Raw genomic sequence first — 15,441 nt, 5'->3', positions numbered from 1 at the left:
CTTTCTCATTTCCCCATCACAGTTTGTAAATAGACAGTTTTAAAGAACATGCACTACTATTGATGATGTTCTCTTAGCTATGGATTATATAAAGATTACTCAGAAATGTTATAAAAATGCTTCATACTAGGTATAGTTTCCTGCTAGAGCATTTGATTGGCATGTAGTAGGTGCTGAGTTCAATCCCTAAAACCACTACCCAAAACAAACAAACAATCCTAAACTCTCAATTTTGTTGTCAAATATTTATCTTATCACAATTACAGTAATATAGTAGCTACCATAATTACATTATAATTAATATGAATACATTTTGTTTTCATAGTCTGCTCCAGGGGCTTTTGCTCACCCAGCTGGACTTGGTATGGAAATAGTTACCATCATTTCTTTGGTGAAGCCAAAACCTGAGGCGAAATCCAGGATACCTGGGCAGAACTGAATTCTCACCTTCTGAAAGAGACACTGCAGAAGAACTGATGGGTCACACACGTCCACCTTTCCATCGCATTATATCACATTATTTGATTTGGAAGTACTAGAGACAAACATTATACAGAAAGCTGAATAGTATTTTTAATTTTGAATTAATTTTCTTATGGAGATAAGAAAGAAATTCCACCCTTAGACTTTTTATTGTTACAAGGAACTCAAACTAAAAGCAAGATAATATCTTGAGGTTGGGCCTATAAATATACTAAGTGGGTATGTGAGAGACCTTGGAAGAGCTTTTCACCACTAACCTTTGAGTCAGGAAGGAGCAGATCATGACACACTCAGGGTTATATTTGTACATCTTTTCTCCCAATAAGAGCTATTATTAGCGTTTGAAATGACAGGTTTGGTCGCTTTCAAAAGCAATAAAAGTGGATGGTGCTGGTTACGGGAAGACGGCTCCCAAGTGAAGAAGAACTTGTAAGTACAATGTTTGAGTGCACTGGATTTCTCAAGAGTGGTAGTATTTGTGTGTGGAGGTGTTACTTGTGAAACACAGAAAGAGCAAAAAGCAAAAGGAGAAGAAGAAAGAAGAAGAAGAAGAAATGGTACATGGAGACCAAAATATGGGAAGTAATTGGTAAAAGTTTACCAGGCCTTTGTAAATAATCTGACCTTCAAATATTTACATTTTAGATATTTTGGAAAATTAGTATGTAGTTTAGCTAAGCTGATAAATCTAAAAAGCTTTGTCATATTTAATGGTTTTTGATTCATTATTCTACTTAACAGAACAAAAGGGGATTAGAAGGGGACTAATATATTACATTAGGATTACTGTTTTGTAATTAAAGGGATAAATGTACATGGTATTTTTGACTATTTTTGTATATAGTTGTTGTTTTATTCTTTTTAGCTTATATTTGTTGTAGTTAATTTTCAGTCTGAGATAATATTAGTGTTTGCAGAGACTACATTTTTAAAGAAAACTCATTGTAGTTTTACACAGATTTTCATCTTTGGAAAGTAAGAAATACAGTTGTACTATATGAATGGAAAGAATATGCAGTAAGAAAAAGGTTCATGTAGGAAAATTTGTACTTGCGAGTTTAATATATAGAAAACCTGCTTGATCCTTACATGTTTTTATTAAAATAGCTAATAGCTAATAAAATAGCTAATATTCACAAAACAAATCAGCTATTTTAAGTGAGTTACAGTATTTCTGAATATTTTACTTTATTCAGAAGATTTTGAAATTTTTACTTCTTAAGTTGTATTGGAAATAAGGAGAACTTTCCACTTACCAATTACTAGAAGGTAATTATCTTTTGTGTAACAAGCAAATTGTTATTAATACATTAATTGAAGTTAGCAAGTACGATTGAGCACCAAACAACTTTGCAAAATGCACAAGGCATAAGAAAAATGGAAATGTTTCTGTACTAGACTTTTTTAAAGAAAAAGACAACCTTTAGCTGTGTTGCTGAGCTTGGACCTGAATCCTGAATAGTTATGTCTTATCCACACAACTTTAGAAGCCGTGATGTATATGAAACAGCACTGTAATTCTTCTTAACGGTGTTTAAAATAAGAATTAGTAGAGTTTGTCTCATTACTTTTTAATTCAGGGCACCCTGAGTAAAAGCAAATACAAAAAAAAAAAGTCCCTAACTCTGAGCTCTGTCTCTGATCCCTCTTCCTCCTCCTGGTCTTCCTTTCCTTCTGTTTTGCTACATTCTTCTCAGTGACAGAAAGTTTCTCTCTGTCTCTGACAGCATGTATATTGTGCCAGTAGCTAACAAAAACTTTATTAGTCAAACCAAATTGGCACAAAAGAATCAGGATACCAAAAATTAAGCTCATACAGCTACAAACCATATCATTTCTTGGTAGCAATGCAGACCTCATAAATTCAAACAAGAAAAAGAAAAAAAAGTTTTTTTTTTTTTTCCTTTTTGCATGTCATTTATATACAGGCTATGGGAGAGTATAATTCATGATGATCAATGATAGGAATAGGATGTCCTCTACCTCTTCTCTCTCTCTTGTATTCTTCTCTATTTTCCTCCGTCTTAAGACTGTGTGTGACAAGGCCAATGTTTTTTAAATTTTTTTCATAACATTTTTTATATATAGGTGTATGTCTTTGGGATTTAGAAGTTTGAAGGCTGGTTTATTTATGGAAAGCATGCCTACCTGTGGAATACTGAGGGAAATTGACTCTGTGTAGCTCAAATTCTTCAAGGAACAGAAAAAAATTGAATACTATGGCAATGCAGATGTGAAGTAATTTTTAAAATAATATTTAGGGTTCTGCAACATTGTGAAAATAAAAGTTGTTGTTCAGTACTTAATTCAAGCATGTAGCTCAAGTTAACGGTAGACTGACTGGGTTGGAGTCCTAGGCATCATGCTTTTGCCAGCATACTCTTGAACTTTAAAACTTTGTCTCAACTGTGGTTCCTTGTTTATTGTTTTTTCCATAGTTGGTGGAATGTATGGTCTCTCAACCTGTGAATCTTTAAACTATGATTTAGGAATTGTTGTATTGTCACTGTGTAATAAAAAAAATTTTTAAAAAGTAAAAAAACCTCCAAGCCTCAACCTTCCCGCTGCTGAGCATAGGACCTCAGGTACATAACCTGTGTCTGCCACTGCTTGACAAAGGTTTGACACAAGATGGACAGTTTTTGAGATTATTCATGGATTTAGTGAAGGAGCTATTTAGAGTTTTTTTTTAATATTTTATTTAAAAGGAAAAAGAGAAAAAAAGCAGAACAAAACAAAACAGTGTAAGGGTACAAGTCAAAACATATCAAGACTGTGTAACACCATTCAAGTGGATGAAAGCATTGTAGAGTATTTAGAACCAGCTAACAGAAAAAAGTGATCAATGGTTTCTATATTATCTCTTTGCCTATAACAATTTTTGTACTACCTACAATTTTGTACTACCACATACGATAGAATCCAGCAAGTTACAACATGATAAAAGCAATGGAGACAGAAGAGCCATATTTTGGTGCGGCTTTAAGACAAGATGGTATTAAATCAGCATTAGCTATTATTATGTCTTATTATCTTCAAAGTAGCTGTTCATTGCATCACAGGCCATAATATCAAACATACCAGAATAAAGCCATTCCAATTAATGAGTGAAAATTTTATAAGGCTTCAAGGCCACATAATGGGGAATCATGGTGATCACGTACTTTTATATATTTGAATCATTCCTACACAAGAGAAACTATTCGGTGTTCACAGATGCGAGTTTGATTTAGTTCAATTATGAGTATGGTTTCAAGCTGCTACCATTTATTGATAAATACCTCAATGTGATCCTTCTTTATAGTTGAGTAGTACTCCATTGTATATAGAAATACCACAGCTTTTTTATCCATTCCTCAGTTGATAGACATTTGGGTTGTTTCCAAGATCGGACAATTACAAATTGTGCTGCTATAAACATAGGTGCACATATGTCACTGTGGTATGATGCTTTCAGTTCTTCTGGGAAGATGCCTAGAAGTGGAATAGCTGGAACAAATGGGACTTCCAATCCCAGCTTTTTGAGAAATCTCCAGACTGATCTCCACAAAGGTTGTACCAGTCTACACTCCCACCAACAGTGTAGGAGAGTTCCTTTTTCCCCACAGCCTTTCCAGCACTTGTTGTTGTTGGTTTTCTAGATCCTGGCCATCCTTTCAGGAATGAGCTGGAATCTCAGTGTAGTTTTAATTTGCATTTCCCTAATAACCAATGATGATGAACATTTTTTCATGTATTTATTTGCCATTTGTATTTCTTCCTCTGAGAAGCATGTATTCATCCCAGATGCCCATTTTTGGATTGGGTTTTTGAATTTTGGGGGTCTGATTTTTTTTAATTCTTTATAATGTTTTAGACAAAAGTCCTTTGTCTGAGGGGGAGTTCACTAAGATCTTTTCCCAATTTGTGGGTTTTCTTTTCACTATGCTGGAGATTTTTTTTTTGATTTACAGAAACTTTTTAATAAGAGGTGGTCCCAGTTATTGATTCTGGGAAGTCTTTCCCATGTGGTTTGAGCCCTGTTCATGAATTCTCTACCTACCCCTATGTCTTCAAGGTTTCTACCTAACTTGTCTCCCAATAGATTTAGTGTTTCTGTTTTAATATTCAGATCTTTGATCCATTTAGATTTTAATTTAGTACATGATGATAGGCTTGGGTTGAGTTTTAGTTTTTGGCAAATGGAGAGCCAGTTTTTCCAACACCATTTATTAAAAAGACTGTCGTTTTTCCAGTGAACCTGCTTGGCTCCTTTATCGAAGATAAGGTGGTTGAGTATGTTTTTAGTTGTGGTTATATCTTCTAATCTATTCCATTGATCCTCTGCTCTGTTTTGATTCCAGTACCATGTTGATTTTAATACTGTTGCTTTGTAGTATAACTTTAAGTCAAGGATTGTGATACCTCCTGTCTTGCCTTTGTTGCTTAGAATTGCCTTTGCTATTCTAGGTCTCTTCTGGTTCCAGATGAAACTTAGGAGTGATTTCTCTAGATCTACAAGGTATGTTGATGATATTTTTATTGGGATTGCATTGAATCTGTATAACAGTTTGTGGATGAATGGCCATTTTCACAATGTTTATTCTTCCTATCCATGAACATGGGATATCTTTCCATTTTCTGAGATCATCTTCAATTTCTTCCTTCAGTGTATTATAATTTTCCCTGTATAGGTCTTTCACTCCTTTCATGAGAGTAATTCCTAAATATTTCATTTTTTTTGCTTGCTAGTGTGAAGAGTGTGGCTTCTCTTATTTCTCTCTCTGTGATTTTGTTGTTAGTGTATAAGAATGCTATTGATTTCTGAGTATTGATCTTGTACCCAGCTACATTACTGATTTTATTTATTATATCTAAGAGTCTTTCAATGGAGTTTAGGGGGTCTTCTATGTATACTATCATGTCATCTGCTAATAATGACAATTTAACTTCTTCTTTTCCTATCTTTACCACTTTTATTTTTCTCTCTTGTCTAATTGCTCTGGCTAGTACTTCCAGTACTATATTAAATAGGAGAGGTGATAAAGGACATCCTTGTCTTGTGCCTGATTTTAAAGTAAAGGCTTTCAATTTTTGGCCATTTAGTATGATACTGGCTGTTGGTTTGTCATAAATGGCCTTTATTATATTGAGGTAAAGACCATCTATTCCAATTTTCTGTAAAGTTCTTATCATGAATGAATGTTGGACCTTATCAAAGGGTTTTTCTGCATCTATGGAAATGATCATGTGATTCTTACTTTTGCGTTTTTTTCATATGGCGGATTACATTTATTGATTTATGTATGTTGAACCATCCCTGCATGCCTGCCATGAATCCCACTCGGTCATGGTATATAATCTTCTTGATGATTTGCTGCATCCTATTTGCCAGTATTTTTTGAGGATTTTTGCATCTGTGTTCATTAAGACGATTGGTCTGTGGTTCTCTTTTTCGGTTGGGTCTTTCCCAGGTTTTGGTACTAGAGTAATATTTGCTTCCAGGAATGACTTGGGAAGGATTGTTTCCCTTTCAATTTCATTGAAGAGTTTGAGAAGTGTCGGCATTAGGTCTCCTTTGTATTTCTTGTAGAATTCTGCAGTGAATCCTGGCTGGGCTCTTCTTTGTAGGTAAGGAATTAATTACATGTTCAATTTCATTGATAGAGATTGGGTTATTCAGCAGTTTTACATCCTCTTGATCTAGCTTTGATACTTCATATGTTTCTAGGAATCTGTCTATTTCTTCTGTGTTATAAAACCTTTGAGAGTAGGGGTTTTCGAAATAGGTGTTGATGACCTTATGTGTTTCTGTAGAGTCTGTAGTGATTTTACCTTTTTCATTTCTTATTGCATGGATTTGAGCTCTTTCTTCCCTTTTTTTAATAAGGTTGGCCAGGGGCTTATTGATTTTATTTATTCTTTCAAAGAACCTACTTTTTGATTTGTGGATTCTTTGGATTGCTTTCTTAGTCTCTATTGAATTGATTTCTGCTCTGATTTTTATAATTTCCTCTCTTCTTTTGGCTTTGGGCTTGACTTGCTCTTCTTTTTCTAACTGTTTGATGTGTAGCATCATGTTGTTTATTTGTATTCATTCTATTTTCCTGATGTGGGAGCTCAGTGCAATAAATTTTCCTCTGAGGACGGCTTTCATTGCATCTTATAGATTCCGGTAAGTTGTATCTGTATTTTCATTTGTTTGTAGGTATTGCTTAATTTCTTTTTTAATTTCCTCTGTGACCCACTTATTACTCAGGAGTGTGTTATTCAGTTTCCATGTGTTTGTGGGATTTTTGCAGTATCTTTTATCGTTAATTACTAATTTCATGGCGCTATGGTCTGATAGCATGCAAGGGATAATTTCAACTATCTTGCATTTATTTAAATATGTTCTGTGAGTTAATATATGGTCTATTTTAGAGAATGACCCATGTACTGCTGAGAAGAATGTGTATTCTGTTGTTGTTGGGTGGAATACTCTGTATATGTCTATTAAGTCCATTTGTTCACAGGTGCCATTCAGTTCTTTTATTTTTTTGTTGGTTTTCTGTTTGGTTGATCTGTCCATTTGTGTCAATGGTGTGTTAAGATCTCCTGTCAGAATTGTGTTACTGCTAATTTGTTTTCATTTCTGTTAGTACTTGTTTTATATAACTGGGTGTTCTGGAGTTTGGTGCATATATATTTAAGATAGTTATCTCTTCCTTTGGAGTTTTCCCCTAACCAGTATGTAGTGACCTTCTTTATCCTTTCTAATCATTATTGGCTTGAAGTTGACTTTGTCTGCAAACAGAATAGCTACCCCTGCTTTTTTTTTTTGGGGGGGGGGGTTCCTGTTGCATGGAGTGTTGTTTTCCATCCTTTAACTTTGAGTCTGTGAGTATCCTTTTGAGTTAGGTGGGTTTCTTTTAGACAGCATATGGTTGGATTTTGTTTCTTGATCCATTCTGGAGTCTGTTTCTTTTAATTGGTGCATTGAGACCATTTACATTAATAATAAGAACTGTTATAAATTGGTTTATTGTTGACTTATTATCTTTCTGCTGTTGCATGTTTATCTTCCTACTCTGTCCAACTGTCTTCTTTGTTTAGTGTTTTTTTCCTAAATGTATCTAGGCTGTCTTTCAGTATTCCTTGCAGGGTTGGCTTGGTGATCATGAAGTTTTTCAGCTGATCTTAGTCATGGAAGTATCTTATTTCTCCATCAAATTTGAAAGACAGTTTTGCAGGGTACATCAGCCTAGGTTGGAAATCATTTTCCTTTAGGGTCTGAAATACATCACTCCATGCTCTTCTTGACTTTATTGTTTGTGCTGAGAAGTCTGCTGTGATTCTGATAGGTTTTCCTTTATAGGTGATCTGTCTTTTCTCTCTGACAGCCTTTAATATTCTATTCTTTTGTTCAATTTCTGAGATGGTCATTATTATATGTCTGGGTGTAGATTTATTTTGGTTGTGACTATTTGGAGATCTATATGCTTCATTGATTTTGATATCAGTTTCCAATCTCATGTTTGGGAAATTTTCAGCCATTACTTCTCTAAATATCCTCCTGACATCCTTTATGTTGTCCCCTTCTTTTTCATCCATCCCTATCAACCTTACGTTGTTTCTCTTTGCGTCATCCTGTAGGTGTTGAATTGTTATTTCCTGATTTCTTGTTATTTTTAAAAGATCTTTTCTTTCCTGTTCACTTGTTGTGATCTTGTCTTCGAGATCTTAGATTCTATCTTCACATTCATTGAGGCGATTTTTACAACTTTCAATGGAGTTTTTGATTTCCTGTATATCTCTTTGCATCTGTTTTATGTATTCTGTTTGTTTCTTATATTGTTCATCCAGGGATTCTATCTTTTTGTTTAGTTCCTCTAATTTTTAACTGCCTCTTCTTTAGCTATGTTTAGCATCTGCTTCATTTCTTTTATCAATTCTTCTTTCGTCTGAGAGAATATTTCTAGTTTGAATTCCTTTAAGACTTCCCATACTTGCTTCTTTATTTCAGTTACCATTATTTCAGGTATTTCAGTCATGTGGCATGTGTTTCCTTCTATGCACATGGCTCCTGGGCTTTCTTGGGATGGGCTGGATGTTTCAATTGCATTTTGGACTTTTGTTTTGTCATTTTCCTGTATTTGGGAGCTTCAAGTGTTGTTCCAAGTGTGGGAGAGAGATCCACCAGCCTGGGATGGGGTACCCTGCTATGGCCCCTCTCACTGGACCCAGCTGGGAACTATGGCCTGCTCCTCAGGCCAGGAAGAGTGGCTCCTCAGGCTGGGCAGAGCTCCCAACCACCACTGCCACAGTCTCTGATCTGGCCTGGTCCCCAGGTCCAGTGGGGAACCAGCCTGGGTCCCCAGGTCAGGGAGAAAGTTCCTGCAGGCTGGGTGGAGCTCCCAGCCACCGCTGCTACAGTCTCTCTCCTATTGTAATCTTGTAATCTCAAATTCACATTTGATCAATTTATTGTGACAGCAGTGAGGCTGCATGAGTGGCTGAAGCTGCCATCTTCACCCACTACTTAGAGTTTTAAGGACAAACGTTAAAGAAAAACAAGAAATAACAAATGAAATTCAGGTTCAGAAATAAGAAACTCAGAAACTAGCTTCAGTGGTAAGCCATCATCGTCATTACTCGTTTGGTCAGAGTAACAACTATGAACACTTTCATTAGTTTGTAAACAAGCCAGTTACAGTGAATATGAGCTCATGTTGAACTTTAGCAGAGAAATACAAAGTATGAAAGAAAACTAATGTAAAATTCTAGAATAGAATCAAATAAATTTCAAGAAAAGAAATATTCTAGAATAGAAAAGAAAATTTCTAATATTTCATATCTTTTAAGAAAAAGTGGCTAAATTATTCCTAATAGAGAGTTTGAAATATAATTTACATGATATGTGCAAGCAGTTTGGCAATCTATAGGGAAAACTCTAATCATATCATTGTCAAATCATAAAAATTCAAAGTGAACGAAATAGGAATGTAGCCTTGCAAAAAAGACCATATACAATGGGAAAATTATGTAGGTGATTTTTGACTTTTTATCAAAAATGGTACAGATGGAACAGCAGTGGAGTATCTTTAGATGAAAAGAGAAATGAATGTACTTTGGAAAACCTACAGCCTTCTGATTACTGGTCCAATAGGCTGGGTGTTTACAAGTGGTCACTAACCATTCCAACAAGAAGAGAAGCCTGAATGGAGTTAACCATGCTGTATGTGTCATTGACTTTATTATTAAAAACAAGAATAATTAATAAAATAGAATAGTTAATGAAATTTAAATATTTATATAATCTAAATTCATAGGTACCCAAACTGATTCACAGAAGAAGAAAAGTATTGATCTTATATATGGAGTATACAATAATTCTTTTGAATATGGGAGACCACAGAATTCACAGGGAGAGTGACACTTTCATTTCCTGCTGTTTCACTCCTCTAATATTATACCTAATTGCTCATGCACCAGTTTGGTGATTCAGTGAGCACTGGTCTCTTCTTTCTATGTCATTTCAGCAATGTTAGAGAACAAAAAGAAAAGTTATCAGAACTGAAGGCTGACAGTGTCTATGTTTCTTCAGAACAAAAAAGCCTAGAAACAGACAAAATGAAGGTGTAGAAGTCTGGCAAGAAATAACTCACACAGGTCTGAAATTTTCCAAATCTTAACAGAAGCAAAGAATATTCAAGAAAGAACAGAGTCTTGTATTATCAAGTGAACAGGAAGTTTCATAGAACATCTCACTTGCTGCATAGAGCATGACTTGTTGGACAAAAAGGAAAAGATACAGTACCATAAATATTTATTTAAAGAGAGTTATTTATTCTTGAGTTTAGAAGATTTTAACTCTCAAAGCCAGTACAAAATTTTCACAAAACACTAATTATCTAACTTTTCAGCACCATCTGAGACTATTTCAGGATCCTGTAATAAATTTAATATTCTCTTAGTATAGGTAAATTTCCTCTAGAATATCATTGATCCAGATACCAGCAGAAGTGTATTACTCGTAAGAACTATAAACTTAATTGTCATGAATTTGTATGAGTTGTTTCTTTCCATGATACTTTAGAATATTGATGCTAGATTTCAATTATAACTTATTTAATTAGTTCCCTTAAACATTAATTAAACTTTTACTATGGACCTTCTTTGGATTTGCCATGAAATCTAAAGATGAAATGACAAAAATTTTAGATTATGATCATAAGAAACATTACAGAAAGTGATTTAAAAGTATTTTTAAGGTAAAACTTATGCAGTTTTATAATAGGGAGATAATGGAGATGGAGATAATCCATTTCTCCTAATTCAATGATTCCCTCCTTTGATTCCCAGTTTCCATCCTGAATATAAAATTAGTTTTTGGAAAGCACAAAGCTTTATTGCACTCAAAAATATTTGTGAATCAGGCCTGTCTGAGCAGAATCCTTTATACTCTCATGCTTCAACAAGAAATTAACTCTTACCTTAATTTTTTAAACACTAAAGTAATAGCATTTTTTAGAGAAACACTAAGAGGTCTTTTGTATTTTTGTGAAACCACAGTAAATATTCCCTATCTTGGGAAAAACTAATAATTTTTTATCATAACTGAAAGAAGAATGCATCTTATCGCTTCTCCATTTACTAATATATTGGCTTATGGTTCCTAAGATTAATAAATCAACATTTTACTTTCATAATGGGTTATTATTTGGATAAAAGCTTAGGGTTTTTGTAAGTGAACTGAACTTTACTTTTCAGCAGAGATAATGTTTAAGGATTGTCCAGGGTTAAAATTTTGTAGGACCTCGGATAAAAGATGTTCTACATTGCTCATGTGGATGCTTGGGCAACCTCAGAGTTCAAACCGTACTAGGAAGAAGAGAATGAAGGAGGAACTAATATGAAGGGAATCTGAGGAGCAAGAACTTGTCTCAGTGAAAATGAAAAACTTTTGATTTCAGAGTGAAGCCCTGAGGAATGAGTCCATGGAAGTCTGCCCTTGGAGAATGTGGCATCTAAATTGTCTTCAACAGTCTGTTTGATAACTTCAAGGAAAGCGAAACTCAAGCATTGATTCTCTTTCTTTTCTTTTAGATTCCCCATATCAAGACTGTGGAGAAACATAGCTGGCATTTTAGGCGTCTTGTACATAATTTTAATAGTCAGTACCTTGCTCTCCAACTGTAAAGAATCAAGAAAACAACCTGGTATTACTTATGTAGAATGGTTTGCTATTAAGAATGAATGTCATGATTGAATGAGAGCTGCTGTGACTGGCAGGATGTATCTGAGATGGCTTCCTCTCCCATGATTGATCAAGAGCTTCTGTGAATGGCATAAAGGGATCTGAGATGAGCCCCTCTCCCCACCATTCATTGGGAGCTTCTGTGAATGGCAGAAAGGTGTCCAAGATGGACATCTGCTTCCCACCATTGACCAGAGCTGCTGAAACTGGTGACAAAGAGATCCAAGATGGGTTACTCTCCTTGTGTTGACTGGGAGATGCTGTAACTGGCAGAAAGGAGTCCAAGACAGGCTTCTGCTCCCTCCATTGATGGAACTAAGGAACTGGAGACAGTAGGAAAGATGGAGGCTCAGTAGATCTCTGGCTAATGCACACATGGTCAACAGGCAGGACTAGAGGTGCAGACAAATTGGAATCAACAGTAGATGAAGTGAGTAACATCATGAGCCAGTAGATGAAGTGTAGAAACCGATTGGGACTGTGCAAACTGCTAGGAAAAACTGGCTAACTTCACCATCATGGGAATACAGGCCACCACTGGGACTCTCTTCGGTGTAGCCATTATGGTCAGGAGAAGCTTCAGCCATCCCTGCCCCTACATGAGTCCGCATGAGCTTGATGGTTGCCATTGGGAACTTTTATCCAGCATAGGCTAGGAGAACTAGATAGTCATGTCTCAGAGAAGCCACACAAGACAGGAAAAGCCTGCCCTGTGCCCCACACTCTCCCCAGGAACATAGGTTAGGAGAAACTCAGGTGCCTGACCCATTCCCCTACACTGCAGATGGATAGCCTATATGGTAAGTGTCTGGAACCCCACAACCAGCTCATCAGAAAGAAACCAGGAAAATGTCAAGATGAAAGAGCCAGCAGCAATCTCAGGCCTCCAACCCACACAGAACAAGTCCAAGAGATACAGACATGGAAGAAATTAAAATTTGCATGCCTGAAATTTCTAGGACGATGGCAACTGAAGTAAAGAAATTACTTCATGAAGTTGTAAAAGAAATCAGATTAGAAATAACATTACAGATAAAAGAAAAAAGGAACATACTAAAAGGGTTGCTGAGCATATCAAAAGAAGACATAGATTAAAAGAAAAGCATAGGAAAATTAGGGAACCCTTGAATGAGTAATACAAGGAAGAATTACAATGCATGAAAAATTCAGAGATATTCAGGAAGTTAAAATACCATGAAAAAAATGCTTGAAAGAAACTGAACATCGACTCTCAGACTTTGAAGACAGGATTGCAGCTAGTGATCACAAAAGAAAATGTCTTTTAAAAACAACAAGGAACCAGAAAATAACAATTTAATGGCTGTAAGGTGATGCAAAAATAATGTAATAATGATAGTTGTCTGTGAAAATCAGAGGTCTACACAAATGACATAAAAGGACTATTCACAAGGGTAATAACAGAAAACTTCCCAAGCATTGGAAAAAGACCTGACATACAGATAAATGAGGCATATAGCACTCCAGCTAACATATCTATACCCAGGTATATAATAATAAATATCCTAGAAATCCAGCACAAGAATGGGAATATTAAAAGCTGCTGAAAGAAAAGAAACAAATCACCTAGAAAAGAAAACCCTTCAAAATCATGACAGACTTCTCAACAAAAACCATCAAGTCAAGAAGAACTTGGGGTGAAGTATTTCAAGTCCTGAAACAAAACAACTTCCAGCCCAGATTCATGTATCCTGCAAAACTATCTTCAAAACCAACGGAGGAACAAGATACTTCCATGACAAAGAATAGCTGAAGGAACTCATGACCTCAAGTCAATGCTACAAAAAATACTGAAGGACATACTATAGAGAGATAAAAATGATCACAGTTCCAGGAACAGTGGCAGAAGGGGATTTCTAAGTGGGGCAAGCAAGTCAGTGGAGGAGAAAAGTAGGAAGCCAATGACAGGAAAATATCAGGGCAGAGAAGAACCAGTGCTTATTGGTCATAGCCACTAATGTGATGGCCTCAATACAGCAATTAAAAGAAACAGATGGAATGGATCAAGAAACAAGATCCATGTATATGCTGTATACAAGAAACACATTTGACTTGAAAGGAAATTCATAGACTGAAAATCAAAGGAGAAAAAAGATTGCTCCATGCAACAGAGAATCAGAAAAAAGCAGGAGTATCTCGCCCATCAAGCACAGAATGGATAAGAAAAATATGGCATTTTTATACAATAGAAAGCTACTTAACTATAAAGAAGTATAATCATGAGGCTCTCATAGGTAAATGGATACAACTTGAGATCATGCTTGAGGGTGAAGTGGTTCAGACTACATGAGTGAACACTGTTTTGTCTCCTGAGTATAAAAACTGAAGTATTCAGTGGTACCTAAAATGTACAATAGATATTGTGAAAGTGAAAGGGGAAGAGACATCTCAAAAGGTAAGATGGTAGCCATTATTAATTTCGTATTATCTTGTTTTGAAACCCTGTATCATTTTAATTGCTCTGCTTTGTTTGATTTTATTCTGTTTTGTGTTGATTTTCTTAATCTGATGTTTCAGGAAGGCATTCTGAATATAAGACATGTTATGGTAGCCACTGTTGACTTTCCATTATATTTTGAAGGACTATATCACTTTCATTGTTTTGTTTGTATTTATCTTATTCTGTTTTATTTTGATTTGTTTTATTTTGTCTGATGATATAGGGAGCTATTTTGAAGATAACAAGAGTCATTATGGTAATCATTGTTGATTTCCTATTATTTGTTTTGAAGTCCTTTATAGTATTTATTGTTTCATTTTTATTGGCTCTATTTTGTTTTATTTTGTTTAGTTTTGTTCTCTTTTGGATTAGAAAATAAAATGTACAGTAGACATTATGAAATTAATAAAGGAGGAAACATCTAAAAAGGAAAGATGGTAGCCATTGTTAATTCCTATTATCTTGTTATGAACTCCAGTATCATTTTCATTATTTGGTTTGGTTTGTTTTGGTTTTATTCTGTCTCGGTTTGTTTGATTTTTTTATGTCTGATGGTACACATAGCTGTTTTGAAGATAACAAGATATGCTAGCCATTGTTGAATTCCTATTATCTGGTTGTGAAGTTCTGTAACACTTTCATTATTTTGTTTGACTGGATTTATCCTATTTTGGCTTGTTTTGTTTTGTTATGTCTGATGGTTTGGAGAACTATTTTGAATAAGTCAAGAGGCATTATGGCAGCCATTGCTGATTCTCTATTGTCTTATTTTAAAGTTGTGTATCACTTTCAGTGTTCTGCTCTGATTGGCTTTGTTCTGTTTTGTTTTGTTCCATTTTATTCTCTTTAAAATAAAAAATGAATGTTATATTTTTTCAAAGTTATGTTACAGTACTAATTAGTGCTATAATTTTTGTCACAGTGTTTTCTAGCAGAGAACAAACTAGAAATACCTCACTTCTTCCTACTCTGTCTTCTAAAAATAATGGTAAGTTTTAGTGTATCTATTTTCAGAACTTTTGATTCTTAGAGCAAAATATCATATCTTCTTCAGATTCACAAGTATATGAATCCAGGCAGGTAACTATGGTTTTATCATATGTTCAGTCCTTTCCATAGAGATATTCACTTAGGTAAAATAAGAAAGATGACTCTGGAGAATGTGAAAAAGTCTAATATTGTTAACATGATTCAAATTATATTATGTGTGATTTGTTGTAAAGAGCAAAATGAGATTTAAACACACTGAATTCCAGTGCAAATCATTCACGAATTTGTCTTG

General features: G+C 35.0%; 1 long non-coding RNA gene across 1 annotated transcript; it reads left to right on the top strand.

The window, feature by feature from the left end:
• Positions 1-793: 793 nt before the first annotated feature.
• On the top strand, positions 794-14,250 carry LOC134473632 (uncharacterized). Its single transcript, XR_010043985.1, has 3 exons — positions 794-912; positions 4,933-4,984; positions 11,551-14,250. It is a non-coding gene; the product is annotated as an uncharacterized LOC134473632 (long non-coding RNA).
• Positions 14,251-15,441: the final 1,191 nt, after the last annotated feature.

This window comes from Cavia porcellus, unplaced genomic scaffold (genome assembly GCF_034190915.1).
Source record: "Cavia porcellus strain 051 isolate PalLab524CR breed Dunkin Hartley unplaced genomic scaffold, mCavPor4.1 scaffold_27, whole genome shotgun sequence".
Taxonomy (NCBI): Eukaryota; Metazoa; Chordata; class Mammalia; order Rodentia; family Caviidae; genus Cavia; species Cavia porcellus.
This window is presented reverse-complemented; position numbering and strand designations above follow the sequence as displayed.